Source organism: Alligator sinensis, unplaced genomic scaffold (genome assembly GCF_000455745.1).
Source record: "Alligator sinensis unplaced genomic scaffold, ASM45574v1 scaffold1086_3, whole genome shotgun sequence".
Lineage (NCBI taxonomy): Eukaryota > Metazoa > Chordata > Crocodylia > Alligatoridae > Alligator > Alligator sinensis.
In genome coordinates this window covers 1418186-1426397 of record NW_005841975.1, presented here as the reverse complement: position 1 = coordinate 1426397, position 8212 = coordinate 1418186, and the positions used below count along the sequence as shown (strand labels likewise).

The following is an 8212-nucleotide window of genomic DNA, read 5'->3' as shown; positions in this document are numbered from 1 at the left end:
TGATGCACGATAAAGTGCCATTGGCTTTTTTGATGGCTTCGTCACACTGCCAACTCATGTTCATCTTGGTGTCTCTGCTAGGACTCCAAGATCCCTTTCCACTTCCGTGTCACCCAGCAGGTCATTTCCTAGGCTGTAGGTGTGCTGGACATTTTTCCTCCCTAGGTGCAGCACTTTGCATTTCTCCTTGTTGAATTGCATTCTGTTGTTTTCTGCCCACTTGTCCAACCTGTCCAGGTCTGCTTGCAGCTGTTCCCTGCCCTCCGGCGTATCCACTTCTCCCCATAGCTTTGTGTCATCTGCAAACTTGGACAGAGTACATTTCACTCCCTCGTCCAAGTCGCTGATGAAGACATTAAAGAGTATCGGTCCAAGGACCGAGCCCTGCGGGACCCCACTGCCCACACCCTTCCAGGTCGAAGCCAACCCATCCACCATGACTCTCTGGGTGCGACCCTCCAGCCAATTCGCCACCCACCGGACTGTGTATGGGGTGGGATACCGTATGAAAGGCCTGTTCACCAGTATGGGGTGGGATACCGTATCGATGTTGGTGTTGATCTGGGAAGGCTCTGGGAAGAGTTAACTGAGAGCCATCCTGGGGCCAGGTGGGTGATAAACCCAGGGTTGTTTCAGTTATCAGCTCAAGGGACCATGTCTGAGGATTGGAGAAAGGTGCTTCTGGGGAAAGGGGACAGTGTGTGTTTCTTTGCAGATACCACAGACAGCTGGAGCAGAGGAGAGCTGCTCTTCCCCATGAGGCTCTAGCAGAGAACAGGACTTCCCAAAGCAGCAGTACCTGCCATGGGTATTGTGCTGCCAGTGTGAAGGAGTGCTGATGTTTGTGTTAACTCTGTGTGCTTCTGCTAAAATTCACTGGAGTCTCAAGGTTTAAGCTGGGGAGTTGTACTGAGGGTGTCTTTGATTCAATTTGTACAGAGTGTTTTAGTTCATTGCCAATTAAATTAGTGATATCCTGTTCTGCTATTAGCCTCGTTCATATGTTGACTGTTTTGTAAATAATTAACTGTGTAAATAGCTAGACTGTATGTACTCCAGTGTGTCGGGAAACCACAAGGAGGCACTTCATGGAGAGGTGGCCCCAGCCTTAGAGGCTGGGACATTGACCAAGGCTATTTGACACCCCAGGACCCTGAATTCAGACATGGCCATAGGTAGCATCATGGCTAGGGTTACATATCTGTGCACAAAATTGGTATAAATTACACCAATTTAACTCAGCCTTGTCTGCATCCCAGCTGCCTACTATTTGCCTCTCCTGTGTATGCACAAGATACTGTAGATAGAGAAGCGGGGGATCATATGCTTTGGATCAGTAGAGGGAAATTCCCTGGCATGACCTTAAATACAGGTCTAAGATCTCAACAGCCTAACTGCTTCACATGCTTAGGTATTTGATGTTCATGTACATCTCATGATGTACATGAGAAGCCAAGCATGACAACAGCTTTATTGAACCTACGATATAAAAGATGATCTCGAGGGAGCTGATTAGGTAATGTGTGTTTGGATTTTACTAACAGGTGATCCATAGTGCATACTGTGGAGGAAGATGAGCTAAGCTGTCCTAGGAGAAAATGTCTTTCCAATCCAAATCGGGCAATAAGATTGACCCTAAGCATAATGCAGGGCACAGTAACCAGCACTAGGAAAGATGATTGTTTGTACTACCTTACAGGACGGACTAAACCTGGTCAATTGTGCATGGAGGAAAAACACCCTTTCTGACTTTTGCAGGTAGGTAACTAGCAGAAGACCTGAAGCTTCAGATCTGATTATAGTCGCTGTCTTAATGGAATACTGCAAGGGTTATTAACATGGCAAAGGCAGTGCAGAGTTTCCCGTCCTCCCCATTGCCCATGAAAGAAGAAAATGAAGAGATGAATTCATGACTTCTAGGGCCAGATGGGATCCCAACAGCCCTCTAAGCTCAACCCCCTGGATATGCAGGCTGTAGAATTTCTCCCAGAAGGTGGATGAAAGCATATTTTTAGAAAGATCTTTAATCTCATTTTAACAACTCTAAGCAATAGTTAATCCAACAATCTGGTAAGCTCTTCCAGTGTTCAATCCACCCCCCACTGCTACGAAACTGCATTTTATTTCAGGGTTGAATTTCTCAAACTTCAAATTCCAGCTCTCATCAGCAAGAATGAAAAGCCTCCCAGTATCAGATAACCTGCCCATGTGTCAGTATCTATACATAGCCATCACATCACCTCTCAACCTTTCCTTTGATAAGATGGATAGATTGATCTCCTTAAGGTTCATATCCAAAAGCTTGTTTTCCAGTCACTGAATGATTTTTGTACCCCTCTTTTGAAGTGTCAACACTGGGGGCTAGATGCACAAAAAACACTTTGGTATTGCAAGGGTCAGCATTGATCCACCTAAATTTTAGGTGCCACGATGCTGGGTGAAATTCATAGACACAGGAGCCTAGGCTTCTATACAGCACATGTGGAGATTTACTTGTCTTATAACAGTATCCCACACAAGCCAGCATGCTAAGTTTCCAACACTAGCTGGTAGGAAGTGTTCAATCCTCATAGATTCATAGACGTTAGGGTCGGAAGGGACCTCAATAGATGTTCGAGTCCGACCCCCTGCATATGCAGGAAAGATTGCTGGGTCTAGATAACCCCAGCTAGATGCTTATCTAACCTCCTCTTGAAGACCCCCAGGGTAGGGGAGAGCACCACCTCCCTTGGGAGCCCGTTCCAGACCCTGGCCACTCTAACTGAGAAGAAGTTCTTCCTGATGTCCAATCTAAATCTGCTCTCTGCTAGCTTGTGGTCATTATTTCTTGTAACCCCTGGGGGCGCCTTGGTGAATAAATACTCACCAATTCCCTTCTGGGCCCTCATGATGAACTTATAGGCAGCCACAAGGTTGCCTCTCAACCTTCTCTTGCGGAGGCTGAAAAGGTCCAGTTTCTCTAGTCTCTCCTCGTAGGGCTTGGTCTGCAGGCCCTTAACCATACGAGTGGCCCTTCTCTGGACCCTCTCCAAGTTATCCGCATCCCTCTTGAATTGCGGCGCCCAGAATTGCACGCAGTACTCCAACTGCGGTCTGACCAGCGCCCGATAGAGGGGAAGTATCACCTCCTTGGATCTATTCGTCATGCATCTGCTGATGCACGATAAAGTGCCGTTAGCTTTTCTGATGGCTTCGTCACACTGCCGACTCATGTTCATCTTGGAGTCCACTAGGACTCCAAGATCCCTTTCCACTTACATGCCACCCAGCAGGTCATTCCCTAGGCTGTAGGTGTGCTGGACATTTTTCCTCCCTAGGTGCAGCCCTTTGCATTTCTCCTTGTTGAACTGCATTCTGTTGTTTTCTGCCCACTTGTCTAACCTGTCCAGGTCTGCTTGCAGCTGTTCCCTGCCCTCCGGCGTGTCCACATCTCCCCATAGCTTTGTGTCATCTGCGAACTTGGACAGAATACATTTCACTCCCTCGTCCAAGTCACTGATGAAGACATTAAAGAGTATCGGTCCAAGGGCCGAGCCCTGCGGGACCCCACTGCCCACACCCTTCCAGGTCGAAACCTGCTCCTTTCTCAGCAGTCAACTAATCATAGTAGCACCTTAGTTTGCACCCATCAGTTTCTCTAGTTATCTAAATTCTGGTGTCTTGACAATGCCAAGCAGTTCAGTACCTACCTCATGGACAAACTTCATCGTGGTTCACTTTAGTAGCCATTCTCTGGCGATCTTGTCCAATCTGCCTGATGTTACGAGAGCACAGTGCTTCACACACCATTCAATTCGGAGGAGGAGCAGGCTTCTGTCTCCTTTTAGCTTAGTGGCTGGAGTGCTCACATGTGCCATGGAAGACCCGGGTTCCAATTCTGCCCTCACCTGAGAGGACTTGGCCCCATCATCTCCCAGAAAAGTGCTCTAACCATAATGCTACCAGATACTTTAGGAGGGTCTCTCTCATCCCCTGTGCAATCTGCTCAGTTTCCATGAAATAATTCAATATTATGGGGTGAGGGAGAGAGCAAGTGAAGAAGCCTGGATAGTTTAGGGGTTAGGAAAGGCACCTATTAGGTGAGAAACCTGGGTTCCTGTCTCAGTTCCAGTAACTATTTAATTTTTCCATACAAAATCCCATGAAGCCTTCCCTAAATCACTGCACTTCAAGACGATCTCCCATTTTGCACACATAATCTGCATCTTTTTGCCCAGTTTCATCACCTTGCATTCATCCTGTTAAAATACAGTCTGCTGCCCTATGATCAGGGGATTCAGGGTAACAGTACCATCTCCTCGGTATTATTGGTTACCTTGCCAATCTTGGTGTCATCACAAAAGACTCTGTGTCATTGTCTAGATTACTGAGAAAACACTCAATATTGCTGGAAAAAAGCCAGCCCTTGGGACAGCTGAACAGGACCCTACATAAGGGTCCAGGTAGAATAAGTCACAAAAGGTTTCTTTAGGGCGAGATACCAATTGGGCAGAAGTGAGGAGGGAGTCCATATCACTCATATGACATTTAAGGCAGCAGCAGAGCATCTAAATCAGAACTATGTGATTATCTTTCAGCCTTCTGTTGGCTTGGAAATGGTATTTAAAGGTTTAGTTTGCAAATTGGCTTATAAGCAATATATATATGCATTAGAATAATGGTTATAGCAGCAAGGGTTAATTGATTTTTAAAGAGCTCGGGTTTCAAATTCACACAGGTTTTCCAGCCTTCAGAAGCAGACAGGGTATCTAGCCCAGGCAGGAAAGCAACGGGTTGTGAAAATAGGGTTTTGTCTGACAACACGAGACATGTCACTGTGACCAACCAGCAACAGCCACGGAACAAGAGTCATCAGAAGTCACCAGGAAAAGAAAGAATACAAAAGAAAGAGTTTTCAAAACAGAGGAGAGGAAAGCAGTTGGCATCAGCCCCTAACCTCCAAAGCTGCTGATGTTGGACACTCAAGCAAAGGACGTCAAGGTGGCGTTTACGTACCAGCTGGATGGACTGCTCATCTTGTGTATATTCTGGGACTAGGGCATTTGGGTAATGTATGCTGTACTTGCTTTGCCTGCATTGCTTTTATTCCCTATCACTGTGTATCAATAAACTTGCCTATTATCAACCGGCAGGAGTTGTGGTCGATCTGAGGGTTGTGCTCGTCCGGGACAAAGGTATTGGGGCTGGGTTGTGAATCTGGTGCCAACACCTTCCATATCTTTCCCTCCTCCTGACTGTCAGGATAGAAAATGCCTTCTCTGCGTAGCTACTTTTGATACTATTACTGTGGGCTGCCACTGCTAACATTTTAAGTGGATCTGAAAGTGCAGGGCAGCTTCAAAACCACTGCCAGGAGTATGGATCTGATCACACACCTCGCAGAAAGCTACTGGAATGGATCCACACTCAACAGAAAGTCTCCCACTCCCAAGCCTTTCCCAAGACCCACCAGGTGCTACTTGTCAGGGCATGCACAGGATCGTCCGTGTTTGAGAAGAAAAATTTGTGTTAGATATGGTCCTTTCTTCCTCCAAAAAATGATTCTTTTCTATATAGCATTTTTATGGGGCATTTATCAAAGCTTTGGAACAGATATTTTTCCTATTGAAAAATTTGGTACAGCTCCCAGAAGGGTAAACACCAAGCCTTTTAAACATGCCACCCTAATTACTATTTTGCCTAGTCTAAATTTTAAACACCTCAAGAGGACATCCCCATCTATCCTTTGGTGGCAATGCTGTGTTGTAGGCTAGGGACAGACATTCAAAAACCTGAGCCTGAATTGATTCAATCTTTGCAGGTTAGTCTAACCTGGCTAGGCTAAATCAGTTTTGTAACCAGACGGACATCCCAGAAATGCAGGCAAATGCCTGCAGTGGCTCAGGCTAGAAGCCGGGGGGTGCTACAGCAGCCCTCCCCTCCCTTGAACAGGACTGAGCTGAGGGGGGCATGCCAGGCCCTGGCAGAACACTTTGATTAGGAAGCCCTCCCCACCCCCGCCCTTAATAACAGACCATTTGTCAGTTCTGTTATCAGCATTTAAAACTCCAACAGAAAAGAAAGCCTCACTAATTACAAGCTCTTCTTAAACAGCTTTTTCCAAAGGAAAATGCATACCAGCCTCTTGGCCTCTTTACTATTCATTCCATCCAAGAAGAACACACACCAACTGCAGATGTTTCCTCAGAAACCCAAAAGCTTGCTAAGTATTTTTTTTGCAACTGTTTAGTTGGTGTAATAACTGTTAATCAGATTTACCCAAATAAATTTGTCTGCCATTTCCAAAGGAAGGAATGTAGGGACATTATCATCTGAGCTGTTGATTACCTCCAAAAAGACCTAAGTGGACATTGTCCTATCTGTATTATACGGCATTAGCTAGCATACCACATGCTGGCTACAGTCGGTGTTGTGGGAGAGGGGAGGAAGGGATCTCTGTTTAAATAGTGAGTGGTGGTGGGGGCGGGGAGGGGGGCACAGGGAAGCCAGCAGACCCTGCTGTGCATGTGAATCTCTGCTGGAGCTCCAGCCAGGGAGCAGAGGGGAGGCACCAGCAGAGAGACCTGCCCAGGCCAGAGAGCATGCCTGGATGCTGGCGGCATCTGGTTTAGCTTAGACCAGCAAAAGGTTTGGGATAGACATTGCATAAACCATTTTGACCCAAATCAGTTAAGTCTGATACTACATTCGACCAGGTTTATTTCAGTCTGGTTTCAGTCATTTTCAAACTGGTTTATGTGCAGTGAACATCCGTTCTGTTACAGGGTTAAACAAGTTTCTATTCACTTAAACCGGTTTATGTGTAATGTCTGTTCTTAGCCCTAAAGGCTATATTCTGATTCAAGCTACACCAATGTAAAGTCAGCCTGTCTTTGGTGAAGATAATGGTATTACTTTGTGGAAGATTAGGGTGCTTTTGGTGTCTTGGGGCAATATTAACCTTGCTTCAATCGCAAGGCATTGTGTAGTTTTAGGAACAAGCTAGGCAAGGACTTGTGTGGCTGGTTTGGATAAGGATGATCCTGTCTTGGGCAGGGGGTTAGACTAGGTGACCTCTGGTGATCCTTTCTAGCCCTACCTTTCTATGGGGGAAGTTACACATTAAACTTAGAATGTACTAAGGGCACTTAAAACATGAGCATTGTTAACTTGTGCAAAGTGCCCTCTGAGCATCAAAAAGTTAAGTCACTTCAAGTTAACTCTGGGCCATGTTCCCTAGCTCATGTTACGGTAACTTCAGTCTGTTCCATGGAAACAAAACGAGCAATTTGCCGTCCTCCAGCATCCCAGGATGCACCACTCCCTATGCCCATCCCCACCCAGAGCCGGGATAGAGCTGAGGTGTCCTGGCTCCTAGTCATGCCTCTGCTCACTAGCCCTCACAGCAAGTCAGAGCTATGGAGGCACAAAACAATATTAACCTTTAATGTGCCACTGTTCACAGCACATTCAAACTTTCACAGATTTAGTATGGTCTCAGTGTAGCGTGTAACATCACCCTATGGTTCTATGGTTCTTTGGGAAGCCTCTGATCAGACTAGCATAAAAGCCCCAGTTAAGCTAGGCTATAATTGAAGTGCAAATCAATTTGCAATCAGATTTTAAAGTAGATTAGGGTAATATGCTTATTAACAATAATTTGCCTGGCAAGAGGGGGCTGGTCTAACCAATGTTTAAAATGGTTTACAGACAATGGGTCAGACTGTCAGACCCAGCTGCATTTAGAACGTGATACCAGAGAGAGCACAAAATGTGACTCTGAGCCACATTTAGACTCCTCCAGTATTGTGGCTGTCTGTGTTTGATCACTGATGTGGATGAGAGCAGCCTTGGGGCTGCTGTAGTTGACAGTATGCCCAGCTACCCATAGTCTATAGGGAGTCAGGGATCACCAGGGTATAGGGATGCTCCCCCTTGTATCTTGGCCAAGGCACCTGAAGTGCAGATTGAGACAGGAGCTACTTTACCACTACACTTCTCTTCACCCCACCCCACAACACTGGGGAATCCTCAGGGACTTACATTTGCATGGTCAGCTGGAGCATCGGGCCAGGACCTAGGTCTGTGCTTTTAAACTTTTTAAAAATAATTTTGCCAAGCATAGCTTCAGTGTTACTCCTGATATAGTACTGACAAGGCCTCACTGCCACAAAGCACTCTCCACATCTGGCCTACCCCTGCCTCCCTTTTTTTTCCCCTCTCTCTCTCTTTC

The 8212-nt window shown here is 46.2% G+C and overlaps 1 long non-coding RNA gene across 1 annotated transcript in view; it reads left to right on the top strand.

Moving 5' to 3' along the window:
* The window catches only part of LOC112549842, a 46633-nt gene that overhangs the window by 6552 nt on the left and 31869 nt on the right, over window positions 1–8212 (top strand). The window contains exon 2 of the long non-coding RNA XR_003093394.1: window positions 1700–1758. This is a non-coding gene — a long non-coding RNA (uncharacterized LOC112549842). The remainder of the gene's footprint in view (window positions 1–1699; window positions 1759–8212) is intronic.